A 14312-nucleotide genomic window follows, 5' to 3' on the forward strand; every position below is an offset into this window, starting at 1 on the left:
AATCTCTTTGTATATGTCACATCCTGTTACTTGGGCTTCCAACTAACATTTTTGTTTTCTTAGATCTAAGATAAGTTGTGAAAATCACAGAGTAGGTACCAAGGAATTGTAAATATAACAGGCTTTTTTAGACAAAGGAAATAAAATGGCTGACAAAGTTTAAAGCTGGGGGTAAGGCTCAGAGTAACTGATGGGGTAAAAGAGTCTGTGAGGTTAACTTGAGCTTATTCTGAAGGATGGACGACTGTGCATGCCCGGCTGTGAACTTTGAGTTTTAACCTGCAAAAATGAGCAGCCATACAATGATTTTAAGTTTCTGAGTAGGATGACTATGATATTTGAGTTATAGGAAGATAATTCTGAATGCCAAATAGACTACAGAAGTGTTGTCAAAATAACTTGAAAGAGAAAAATGGTGGCTTGAAATAAATGGTTTGATATGGATGTTAGACAAAGAATGATTAAAATTTTCGTGTACTCATTGTCTTACTCTAGGTTCCACAGAACACAGAGCCTGAGGTAAAAGCTATGTGCTACTACTTTATGAGGTAGTACAATACTAGGGTGCTGGGTTGAGGGAAAAGGAGAACAAGGTAGGAAGGAAGAAGAGCCAGTGAGAGAGTAAAAGGTTGTATGATGGTGATGACAGAGAGACTAGGTGAAGGAAGGAGAAATTCATATGCAGATCAAGTATGGATTCCAGTGAGTATGCACTGCTGCCCCTTCTGGGGGGAGGGTGGGAAGGTGTTTGAAATAGGTGACATGACACTAAGTACATAACCAGTCCTTTTGAAGGATGATGATATTCTAAGATCTGTCACTGGTGTCGACTACTGGCAGGTTAATTGTATGGCAGTAGCAGTTACAGTTAGCTAGTTCAGTTAGCGAGTTAGCTTGCACCTACAAGTGCAAGTGCATTTATTATGGCACCCATGCACTGATTCCATTTTTCACATGATTGTGGTGTCCGTGGACCATTGCCCAAACTTGGGTGGGATAAGAAGGCTTATTGAAAGTCGCGGTGTCAGTCACTTTTATATGCATTACATAAAAAATAAAGATCCACATGCCTTTGCTCACTGCCATGGGTCTATCCATATGTCTTTCCCCAGAACTCTGACTTTTTACCTTCTAAGATTTTTTTTCCCCCTTCCCAAATCAAGACCTTTACCTCTGTCCTGGGGGTCATGTATACTCATTCTTCTGGCCACTTCTCATCCCTAGAAAGTGATGACTAAGTGACCGCACACAGTTTTGCTTACTGAAATGATGTCCTTTTAAATGCACTTTAGTATTTCCCCTTTGTAGGGCTATAATGAGGCATCAGTTCCTTCTCACCTAACACAAACATATCGCAATAATCCATCTGTGAGTGGGTTGAAATTCATCCTACTTTATCAGTTATAGACAACATCCATGAATTCCTAAGTATAAGCTGAAAGTCATTTGTATAAAGAGATAAGTGACATAGGCATCAGAATTACATGTTCATGTAATTTAAATATGCACTTGATCTGCTTGGTACAAACCTTGACTGTGATGTTCCAATTTCACATGGATCCTTCCTATTCTGCTTGACAATATGCCAAGATGATATGGTAAAAGATCCCTCAAAATGGACAGTTCCAATAATACAGCCACTTGGTGTTCCTAGCAAAGAACATTTCTTACTAGGACCATAGCACCCCCTCAATTCATTCCTTAAGCGATTGATGAGGGTATTATCTATGCTATTCTGAAAATTATAGACTTGTAGTGGGTTCTTAGCTCATAAGTGTTAAATCTATTTTACCTTCCCATATTCTCAGAGTCTTCTGATTTCAGCCTCACCACTATGTAAAGGAAGTAACAACATTTATTCCTAATTTAAGATAATTGAGTGGAGGATTCAAACAGTCAATTTAATAGGTTATTAGGATATTTTAGGAGTCCTTATAATGGATATAAATTCCCCAAGGTAAGTAAATTGTCTCCTATTAAAACCTATTTCCCAACCCTTGGATGTCTCCTATTAAAATATAGTTCCTGGGGTGCCTGGGTGGTTCAGCTGGTTAAGTGTGGAACTTTTGATCTTGGCTCAGGTCGTGATCTCACAGTTCCTAGGTTCAAGCCACATGTTAGGCTCCATGATGAGTGTGGAGCCTGCTTGGAATTCTCTTTCCCTCTCTCTCTGCCCCTCTCCTGCTCGTGCTCTTTCTCTCTCTCTCTCAAAAATAAATATAAATAAACTAAAACAAAAACAAAACCAAAAAAAAGACCCACCATATTTCCCAACCCTCAAGATCTATGTTGACAGGTCATGGCCAGCAGACATTAGCTGGGTTCTATACGTCCTTTAATGTATAAGCTATTTCCTTTTAGAACAGAGATTTTACTTTCTTTTTGGTTTGTGCTTAATCCTGAACTTGTAATTGTCTTAGAAGCAATGAGGGAACTAAGGAAGGTTCTTTTATGGAAACAAGCTCCATCTCTGTGTCTGATTCAAGTGGGTCATTTCAATTTCACCACTCAAGGAAGGGACTGCCTTTCTCTAACAAGGGGGAAGGAGGCAGGCAGCTTCTGCTGAACTAGTGAATTCAGTGGAATTTAGGAATTCAAATTTAGCAGACTTGTCAATCCATATTCCCCATCACAGATTTCAGAGTTCTACTCTTGTCCTATGAGAGTCCTGACATTGACAAATGAGATTTGTTAATTATATCATATAATCTAACTCCCTTACAATTAGGTTCTACCTTGAGATTGCAGCTCCTGAAGAATTTTATAGAAGTTACTAATAGTATGCCATGAGATATCACTTGATGCCCAGGTATTAGAGGAATTAGCTGTTGAGCAACCTGTCATTGTCCCATACAGCCCTAAGATGAGAAACACCACACATTAATGCCTTAGTTTCCACCTGTACCTCATCAAATCATCACTGTCTTGATTAGTAGCTCCTGGCTTCTGTTGAGATGGCCAATTAATACCCTTATCAAATTTGGCCACATCTTTCATGTTCTAAACAAGATTTTTTTACTCCTTTCAATATGGATAGGCTAAGAACTTCTGAAATTTTTAAGTTCTGCTTTTTTATTAAGAATTCCATCCTAAAATCATTTTTCTTGTCACATTCTACTATAAGCATTCAAGAGAAACCAGCTGCTCCTTCAACACTTTGCTTAGATATTGCCTTCACCAAATATCTAATTTCATCACTCTCAAGGTCAACCTTCCACAAGACACTAGGACAGGAACACAATTCAGCGAAACTCTGCCATTTTATAACAAAGAATCACCTTCTCTCCAATTTCCAATAACATGTTACTCATTTCTGTCTGTAACCTCATCAGAATGGCCTATACCATCCATATTTCTACCAACATTCTGTTCACAACCACTTAGGTATATACTCTACGATGATTGAGGATTTCTCCGTAGCTCTCCTTTTTTCCTTTGCATTCTCACCAGAATTGCTTTTAATGGTCCTTTCACAGAAATCTTGTCTTACTCTAGCATGCAACTCCAAAGTCTTCTAGCCTTTACCTACTTACTAAGTTCTAAAACCACTTGCACTTTTTTAGCTATATGTTGCAGCAGCACTCTGCTTCCCAAGACTAATGTATATACTTGTTAGGGTTTTCCAGAGAAACAGAATCATTATGATATATAAAGAGATAGAAGAGAAAATGTATTACAGGAATTGACACATGAAATTATGGGGGCCTAGATATGCCACAACATGTCATCTATGAGCTAGAGAACAAGAAAAACCTTTGGTATAATTCAGTTCAAGCCTGAAGGTATAAGAACCAGAAACTCCAATGTCTAAGGGTAGGAGAAGGATGATGTCCCAGCACAAGGCAAGAAAAAGAGAATTTGCCCTTCCTTCACATTTTTATTCAATTCAGGCACTCAGCAGATTGGATGATGCCTACTACATTGGTGGAGTGATTTTCATTACTCAGTCTACTGATTCAAATGCTAATCTCTTTCAGAAACACCCTCACAAACACATCCAGATAATGTTTTACCAGCTATCTCGGCATCCTTTGGCCGAGTCACATAGAATTAAAGAACAGAACTGAATGCCTTCTACTACCATCAGTTTACTTTGCTTTGTTCACAACTATTTTCAACATTATCAGGTGCAAGCATAGGCACTGTTTCCCCTTTCCTCATTCAATTCCTACCATTGGTTTTGGCTTTAGCTCTTTTTTTCCATCTCGCTTTTTTTCTTCACGCTTTGCCTGATAATGAGAATTAAACCGGAGAGTAAGTGATTTGTCTATTCCTGTATAGAAAATGTCTGAACTAGGAGTAGATCTCAAGCCACCTGAGTCTCTCCCAACTCACAGTGTGGTAATATTACCAAGATTATTGGAAAGGTCATATTATTGCATAGGTCATGCTGACAAGTACGAATATCTGTTTCAACACAGATACAATGCCTATAGCATTAGTAATTTAAGTAAAAATGGGCTTTTTCCCCTTCATTATCTAGAATCTAGATATAATATGCATAGAGTATACACATACATTTAAATTATATTATTATTATTATTATTATAAAGAATCAGGAAAAATACCTATTTTTCTGATTTTCCTTCTTCTAACATAATAGAATACACATGTGCACAGTAGGCAACCAGATGTTCCAAATAAATTTTGCCTTGTTTATGATTATATAGACATACATATGCCTGTGTGTGTTTATTATAAATACATTACTTGTTACTGAATTATTTAGTATCTATGTACTGCTATTGTCAAGTCTTTAAATAATCCTCATTTTCCCTTTTTTTCTTTGACTCATGGCTAAATTTAGAACCATAGCATTTGCTTATTGTTGAAGTACTGATTGAAACAGAAGGTAACTGTATTCCCAAATATGTATGTATGTATGCATGCATACATATATATATATGAGAAAGACTGAAATAGCACTGAGGAAAAATTATGGCAGTATAGATTGTGTAGTGAGATCATCAGAAATCTTTACATGTTTCACAAGGACTGTATTCTTTGGTACCATGATTTAAAGTATACACAGAAAATAAGAGAAATTGAAATTCGTCCTGAGTAAAGGACCATCTTAGCTCCTTGATCCATATAAGTTTGATGAACTCTGCATTCCTAGGGAAGAGCAACAGTCATGCTGAGGGCAGAGAGATATCTATAAATGAGACCCTGATATGCCTTATGTGATTCTAATACACTCATCTCCTTCAGTGCTTTTACACATATCCATCCAGAGGAATTAAGCAAGAAATATTTCTCTGGAAATTTGTTTTAAATCATTTTCCAAAATAAAAATAATTTAAAATTTCAGGTACTTAAAAATTTAAGTAGAATTTGTGCAGAAATCTAAATTTTTGTCTACAGTATTTGATTAGAACACAAACTAAATAAAAATGTTTACAGTTGTTTTACTAACTGTATCAAATACTAAAGCCTATACTGCACATATATATCTATGCATGCTTCCATCTTGCTCCCAGGTACTTCATTTCATAAATCAACCTTCCTTACCTTTTCTAACAGTCTGAAACTGTTATGAAGAATGGAATGAGTTATAATATCATACTTTCTAGTATTCATAACTTAATTTTAAAAAGTAATTTAGCAGAAAAAATATGAATTAAATATTACTAATATTAAAGATAATGCTAAATTTATCATGAATTATGTCTAAAGTGTTATATTTAAAGAAAGAATATGATTTCTTTTTTTAAAAAAATTTAGGTTTATTTATTTCGAGACAGAGAGTATGCACAAGTGGGGTATGGACAGAGAGAGAGGAGAGAGAAAATCCCAAGCAGGTTCCATCCACACTGTCAGTGCAGAGCCCAATGTGGGGGCTCAAACTCATGAATCGTGAGATTGTGATCTGAGCCAAAACAGAGTAGGACGCTTAACTGACTGAGCCACTCAGACACCCTGTAAAGACAGAAGATGGTTTCTGAACATCCTATATAGTTGTTCTTAAATCTTAAACATCCCATAACTTAACTCTTGGCCTTTCAAAAGACCCAGGTAATCTTCCTTACCTTAGTATTTTTGCTTGTACATTTATTTTTGGTGCTCATTTGAACTCCTTCATACCTGTAATTGATTCTGGAGGGCTTGGGGGAGAATTACACTTAAAATAATATTGCTTAGGGAAAAATCACAACTTTATAAAACTGATTCCAATAATTTCCTTCTCTTTCTTTTATGGAGAAATCCAGAAAGAAGTTCCCACAAAGCTGCAAATTTGATGAGTTGTTAAACTGATGACTCATCAAATTAATAAAGTCAGAAAACTTCTGGGTGATAATTGAAGTACAGAGAACGAAGACTCTATATGCAACATCCCTATAGCTGTATCTGATTTTTTGCTCTGGATCCAATCAGGAAAATATGGTACTCTTGGGAAATCTACTTTATCTACAGACTTGTAAAATTCCATTGGGCAAATTTTTATTCCAAAGAAACTAAGACAGTGTATACATTGGCTAAGCCAAGAGCACTGCTTGGGGAATTTAACTATTTTGCTCAGACTATCACTGGCCATCTGTTATTGAAGAGAGGTCTTTAGAACTTGAATTATCTAGGCAGGCTAACACTGTTGATAGAATAACTTGGCTAAATACTATGTTTTCCATGTCCATTGTCAATTTGTTAGACATACTGTATCAGGAATGAAAAACAGGTTTTGGTTTTTTTTTTTTTTTTTAATTTCTTGGTATTGATACTGCATGTTTGTAAACTTATTCAGTCACAGCAGAAAATCCTTGTTTCAAATGTGTGTGTGTGAAGATCTTGCTGTGATGGCTGAAGTTCATTTTTTTTAATAAAGCATGATTTATTTGTTCAAAAAAATGTTTTAATCACTCAGAGTTTATGGCTTCATTTGGCCCAATAATACACCTCTGAGGACCCCACATGGATCTTTCCAAAAATTACCAGACATGTAAATTTGAAGTGTTACAGACCCTTCCATGACCCCTTAGGTCCTGCCAGTGGGTCTAAAGAGAAAAATGAGAGCGTTTCTACGTGGATCTTCCCACAGTGGCTGTTTCTCTGGGCTGCAGTGCTGATGCAAATGACTGGGGCATTTCAGCACAGGAGCCTCTGCACAATGCCATCACATGATTGCACAGCACGAGTTCTCTTTCTGGGCCATTTTATAGAAGGCTTAAGGCTGTTCCCAGCACTTGGGATTTGGACACCAGGTCACCCAGCTTCTCCCTTTACTCTAACAGAGACTCCATCGTGTTGTGCAGCCTGATTTTGGTCTCATCCAGCTCCATCCTGTACCTTAGTCATGGGGTTAGTTTCTCAGCAGTTCTTGTATCTACTGGGGCTGCCATCTAAGGGCTGCTTAGTGGATGGTAGCAAGAGATCCGACTGGCCACTCTTGACTGTCTACCTGCTTGGAGAATTCTTCTAGTACCTTCTCTAGAAAGGTAAGAGCCATGCAGGGCGGCAATTCACTATCTGCAATGACCACTCCTGCAAGACTGTGGTTTCACACGTAGACGTGGCACAGATATTCTTGTTCTTGGACAGAAGCTCTGCTGCCTTATGCTGAGTGCTCCACAGCCCGTTGATCTGTGAGGATCATGACTTTCTGATCACTGGACCTCTGGAAGAAGCTGAAGGAGCACACGTCGTATGTGGCTTTGAGCAGCACCACCTTGGGCTTGCCTTTGTACAGGACACTAAGGCTGTACAGCTTCATGGTGCAGTGTCCCCCATCCCTGCCCCAGAGCCATGGGACCAGGCGCCCCCAGGGACTGCCTCAGGCTGCTGATGGGTCTGACCTATTGAAAACACCACCTGAAAAATGATTTATCAAGTAATTTAAGAAAATAAACATTTGGCACAGCTTGCTCTGAACTTTAAAATGCCTCAATATTAAGCATTTTGGAGTAGATATACTTTTTTATTGTCTAATTTGCTCTGTGAAGATCTGAAACTTCTAGCTCTTTTCCGTGTGATGAAAAGCATTTAAAAAAATTTCCCACAATAAAGTAATGTTAATGGTGAATGTTAGATTAGGTTAGGTAAACAACTTTTCTTTGTGAAAATCAAAAGAAGAAGTAACAGGTTATCAAAGATAAAATTTTAAATTATTGTATTATCTTCATCAACAAATCCTTGATAAAGAGTTAATTATAATGATATAAAACACTTGTTTTTAACACTTAACATGGACCAAGAAAGGAATTTAAATGTCTCATCTACATAAAGTCATTTTATCCTTGTAAAACCTATATTATTATAAATAAGTCAGGAAAAAAATATTATTTTAATGATTTTCCTACTTCTAATAGGACAGAGTGAGCACACATGGGGACAGCAGGCAACCAGATGCTCCATAGAAATGGGTATTTTGCCTCATTTTTCTGATTATATGCCAACATCTATCAGAGTGCTCAGGATAATAGTAGTTGTGAGAAAATTAATCTGAATAAATGAATGAAAAGAACAAAAATAGAAGCATTTTAAATATTACATTGTGACTATGCTTGAAAATACTGCTCATGTCATTTTATTTGCTGAAATTATTCTATATAACTGCAAAGCCGCCATTGCCCACATACCTCAGGATTTTCCATATGCAGGGGCTGTCCTCCCACAGTTAGCAAGAGGCAGCAGTAAGGGGAATAAATAGGAATATGAGGGTGGATGATGACATTCCATGACAAATGAGTCTGATGGTCTCATTTGTTATCACATCCAGTCATTGAACATGTGCCAATTCTTGCTCCTCAATGAAATTTTCTTTTCTTCCTAAATTCTGATAATGGGTTTTATGCAGAATTGTATAAAATGATTCACCTAAATAGAAAAGTTTACAGCAATTTGAGTCAACATGCCAATGGAAGAAACGACACAGGTGCTTTGATCTTTTTCTTCCTTAAAAAATATCTAAAGATTTTAATGTCATTTAAAAAGTTTTAAAGGGCATTTTTTAATGTGAAAATGCACTTTCAGTATTAAGACTTCATATTTGTATGTAAATTTAAGCTCAGAGATAAATTTACAAAACTTGAATTGTTATTTGATCAAAAGGGTTTTGAAAATTAAGCTGATATAGTTCCAATATCCCTCTTCCTTTTTTTTTTTTTAAATACGGAATGCTTCACAAATTTGGTGTCATCCTTGCACAGAACTCATGCTAATCTCTGCATTTCAATTTTAGTGTATGTGCTGCCAAAGCATGCACTCTATCATCCTTTCGTGACAATACGTTCTTTTGTTTCTTTGAGATTTAATCTCATGGTGCCTGTTTGGAAACATAATATGGAAAGAAGTCTAATGAACTTATGGAACATGTTGGTTTTGGACAGGTAAAAGAATGAAATGGTCTGAAGGGCTTGTTATAAATGCATATGATAAATTAGTCTGCCAGATTTAATAACATGCTTTATCCCTTTCAATTAAAGCTACTATGTGCAGATTCAAGTACCTTTAACGTTTATTTATTTTTGAGACAGAGAGAGACAGAGCATGAATAGGGGATGGTCAGAGAGAGGGAGACACAGAATCCGAAACAGGCTCTAGGCTCTGAGCTGTCAGCACAGAGCCCGACGCGGGGCTCGAACTCACAGACCACGAGATCATGACCTGAGCCGAAGTCGGCTGCTTAACTGATTGAGCCACCCAGGCGCCCCTCAAGTACCTTTAAAGACTGAATGTTATGTGGATAGATGGAAAAATGATACTATCATTGGATTCCATTCTCAGTAGTATTTCGTATTTTTTCAAAAGCTAAAGCTTAACTATATTTTTAATTATAAGTTATTTTTAAGGTTTAAAGCAGTGAATTTGTGGCAAAACATGTCAAATTAACCTTTAAAAAATGGAAAATATTTTATATATAAGGATACCGTTTCTTCTTCCCAATTTTATTAATTAAAAAAAAAAACTTAAATTGTTGTTCTAAAACACCAATGAGCTATTTGATTTTTATCTTGGAAAAAAATGAATGTATATAGATGGCACACATTCTTTTACTCGGTTGCATATTGCAAAAAAAAAGGTGAGAAAAATTAGTTCAACTTTGATCTCAATTTAGCAGTAAATATCAATGCAGCTTTCCCAGATGTCTATAGTTTCAATTTTTAACTACTAACATAAGAAACTGAAGTCTTATTTTATGTAATTGGCTTTCCCATGAAAACTGTAGCTACAATTGAGGAGTTTTGCCTTTATACTTGATTCAGTAACAGCAACAAAAAACGATACTGCCCTAGGAAATGACACACAAGAATCATTTACATACGGGGCCTCATCTAACTTCAAGATTATTCTGTATGTGAAGTCTGCAGTAGGATTGACTCCACAGACTCTTTATTAGCCTACTTTTATCATCACACTTTTATGTCTTTAATAAGATGTTAGGTATTCTTTCTCCTTTTTTAAAGTTTGTTTATTTATTTATTTATCTTTGAGAGAGAGAAAGAGAGAGAGAGAATGAGAGCACAGGAGGGTCAGAGAGAGAGGGAGAGAGAGAATCCCAAGCAGGCTCCATGCTCTCAGGCTCACAAACCATAAGATCATGACCTGAGTTGAAATCAAGAGTCAGATGCTTAATCGACTGAGCCACCCAGGCACCCCTGTTCTTTTCTCCTTAAGTGAAACATATTTTACTTGATAAAGACATGTAGAAAAGTACATGTGTATGTGTGTGTGTGTGTGTGTGTGTGTGTGTGTGTCTGTCTATGTTGACTGATCTTTTCATAATGTGCTGTTTTACATGTTGATGGCATTGTGCTGTTATAAACTGAGCCTCACATTCATGAGAGCAGAGGGCACAGCCAATGTTGATGACATCTGTCAAATTGTTATTATGGAGAATTTCCTGTTGAGTCATTGCATTATGGGTCAGAGGGGAGGTGGAGCAAGGCAGAAGCATGTGAATAGAAATACACTTGGGATATAAATCAAAGAAGAGAGTACTTCATTTTAGGTGTGACCTACAAATCTATGAAATAAGTATAATCTTCATTCTAAAGAAAAGGAAACTAAAGTTCAGGAAGATGAAGTCATTCATTTAGAGTTCTAATGTAATATCGGAAGCAGGATTTTACGTCTCAACGTCCGATTCTATTGAAATTAACCAAACATGCAGAAAAATTTAAAAACAGACACAAAACCAACAACAAAACCCTCCTTCATGTTGGCATTGCTTCTCTATCCTAGACACGTTTTCCATTTTTTCTTGATGGACGTCAAGCAACAGGTTTTATTCCTGATATTTGTTGTCAATATAATCTCCTCCTCCAACCACTGTTCAAAATTTAAAACTATACTAATTAGCAACAGCTTGAAACATACCACAATTTGGAATTATAGAAAGGGAAGGGGATCATAGTTTGACAAACAACAATTAAAGAAAAACCATCTGGAAGAGATAAAAGTGCTGAGGAGATGATCCAATAAATGTTTCTGAATAATTTTATATGCATAAACATCCAGGAGATAGGAAGATGAATATATATATTGTAAAATAATTATTTTAGATATCCATTCTCTGGTTCTCTTAAAGCTAGACTCTTCCTTATACTTTTATAAGGAAATACATAATCATAAACTATAGTCAGATATAAACTTCAATATCTCTGCTAAAAAGGAGTATGTTAATTAAGAAAAATATAACAAAGTCATTTCAGAAAACATGTATTTGATGGTAATAGCCTAAGAATTTAACATGCTTATGTGTGTTCCCTTGTCACTTCACTCTACAGCATGACGGCACAGAAAGGGTCTGGAGGCTTGCCACTGGAGAAAGGAAAGGTGGCAAACCTATAAATTACTCTTAATTATCAAAAATAGAATGCATAAAGTGACTTTCACACTCTTGAGTATAAAACACATCAAAAGTTACCATTAGACATCCTCTTGCAGCTATAATTCACTCACTTGATTTTACAGAGTTCTCAGTGTGCCTGATTTCCTTGGTCTACCTGTTTCTCTCTCCCTGCCACTCATTATCCCTATTATTCCTCTCCCATTGACTCTTCAGTTGGCACATTTCCATACTCCCCATTATGCTTACAAATAATCTCATTAAAAGAGTACAGCTCACCAAAGAGCACCTGTTACATCAAGGGTAGAACTGACATTAGACTCACTTCACCATGGGCAGTATTCAAGTGTTTTACTGGAAATATACCCTCACATCTGGTTGCTACTCAGTGGTTAAGTACATAGCCACATTATTGAGATCAATTATTACCTGCCTGAGCTAGAAAACAGTTTACAACATGATGAGAGGGTGAAAAGAATAGTGCTCAGTGAAGCGATCATTGACTGAAATATCAAGTACCTCTTGTGTCAAAGTGCTAACAACGTATAATCTAACAGCAATAGTGTTTCAAGATCATACCCCACTACCTAGGGGTATATATATTCAGCATAATATCAAAGACATGTGTAATCTTTGTGACTACAGAGACCATAAAGGCCCAGTTAGCAGCATAACCAAGAAATTAAAAGACGATAAATAGTCCATGATTAAATTTTCATTTCCCATTCTTGATTCTGTTTACTATTCCATTTTGATCGATTTTTTTTCCCCTCACACTTTTGAGTATCAGAGGAAACTGGATACACTTGTAAAATGATGGTTTTAGTTTGAAATGAAGAACACACCCACCAAAAATCTTGGTTGAACTACAGCTAAATATCAAAGAAAAGGACACACACACACCTCCTCACTCAAGTACCTCCTGCCAAGAGAACCAGGGCTTCCCTCCTGCTTACATAACAGGCCGGCAAGTCATGCACACGCACTTCTGAAGAGTGGCTGGTAGTGAAGGGAAAGCAGCAGGGGCAGAGGGGCTGGTGCGGAGGATTCTTGGTAGAACGTGAACTGTACAAAAGGGTCAAGAGAGCAGCTGTTAGCCCAACACAGGACCAAATTAGTAGCATGGGATATGCCTTTACAGGACTGAGTTGGTGGCAGAAGGCAGAATGCAAGTTCTGGCAAACTAATTTTATTTTTGTTTGCATAGTACATTTGTAAAGTTGCATAAAAGTAAATTTTATTTCACAGTTTTTAAAATTTTTACATTTTATTTTACAGAGAGTTGCCTGCTTTCTATATTGAATTTGGTTTCCTTGCTCAAGAACAGAATACACATCTTGATTAAACCTTTACTTTCAAAGTCAAGGTAACCTTTTTCACAGTCTGAATGTCACTTGAGCCTTAAAATACAATGATTTTCCTTTCCAGAAGAAACAGTGACATAGTGGTGAAACTATTCCAGCACTTAAATATGCTACAAAAGCCAACATACTAAACCAAACTAGCAATCCCTTTCTCAATCACTTAAGTGGAGAGATAAATGATTCTTTTTCACAAACACATCTGCTTATCTTAAGGGAGTCTAGAAATTAGATCACTACCTTAAGCAACATTTAAGAGCATTCCTATGTCTCATGAATCAGGAAATGTTAACTTATAGGCATCTTCTTTACTGTAAATCAGAGCACATTATTTTCAAGGGAAATTTGTGAAGTATAGTTCTAAAACTTATTTGTAAAAATAATGTGAAGGTGAATCAGCAACTAAATGTAAGTGAGTTTTAAAAGAAGATTAAGTCCTTTAGTTTCTGTGATCCATGAATAATTTTTAAATCAAAATTTCTTATAATATTTAAATAATATATAATTCATTAAAAATAATGCTTTACTGGGGTGGCTCAGTCAGTTAAGCACCCGACTTCAGCTCAGATCATGATCTCATGGTTTGTGAGGTCAAGCTCCGTGTTGGGCTCTGTGCTGACAGCTTGGAGCCTGGAGCCTGCTTTGGATTCTGTGTCTCCCTCTCTCTCTGCCCCTTCCCTATTCATGCTCTGTCTCTCAGAAGTAAACATTGAAAAAAATTTTTTTTAATTAATGCATATACTACATCTACATATACTACAATACTAGTATATAATCATATACTACATCTAAATAGAATCATATGTACAAAAACTTTACAGACACAGCAAAATATTCAACATGAGAAAATAATATTTTGATGAAAAACAATGATGCTCTCCTTTCTGTATCCAAAATTTTCTAACTTTGGATAAGGGATATTTTTATAATACCAATAGAAGTTCGAGTGTATTAATTAGTGACACTAACAATACTACTGGGTAGTTGTGTTTACTATTCCCTCCAAATATTGTTGGGATTTTCTCTAGTAATTACTTAGGAAACTGCAATACTTCTGAGCATATTTATATTCCAGAAGACTTCCTAACTTTCTCCTCTGAGAAAGCTCAGAATATGATAGGAAATTTCAGATATAATAAACAAATAGTAGAGCAAATCTTAATGAACAT

The 14312-nt window shown here is 36.3% G+C and overlaps 2 pseudogenes; both read right to left on the minus strand.

Moving 5' to 3' along the window:
• Positions 1-7108: 7108 nt before the first annotated feature.
• On the minus strand, positions 7109-7705 carry LOC121035748 (synaptobrevin homolog YKT6-like; annotated as a pseudogene).
• A 1391-nt stretch (positions 7706-9096) lies between these two features.
• On the minus strand, positions 9097-9192 carry LOC121036549 (uncharacterized; annotated as a pseudogene).
• Between the last annotated feature and the right edge of the window lie 5120 nt (positions 9193-14312).

The sequence above is a fragment of the Herpailurus yagouaroundi genome, unplaced genomic scaffold (genome assembly GCF_014898765.1).
Source record: "Herpailurus yagouaroundi ecotype Mexico unplaced genomic scaffold, PumYag 162, whole genome shotgun sequence".
Classification (NCBI taxonomy): domain Eukaryota; kingdom Metazoa; phylum Chordata; class Mammalia; order Carnivora; family Felidae; genus Herpailurus; species Herpailurus yagouaroundi.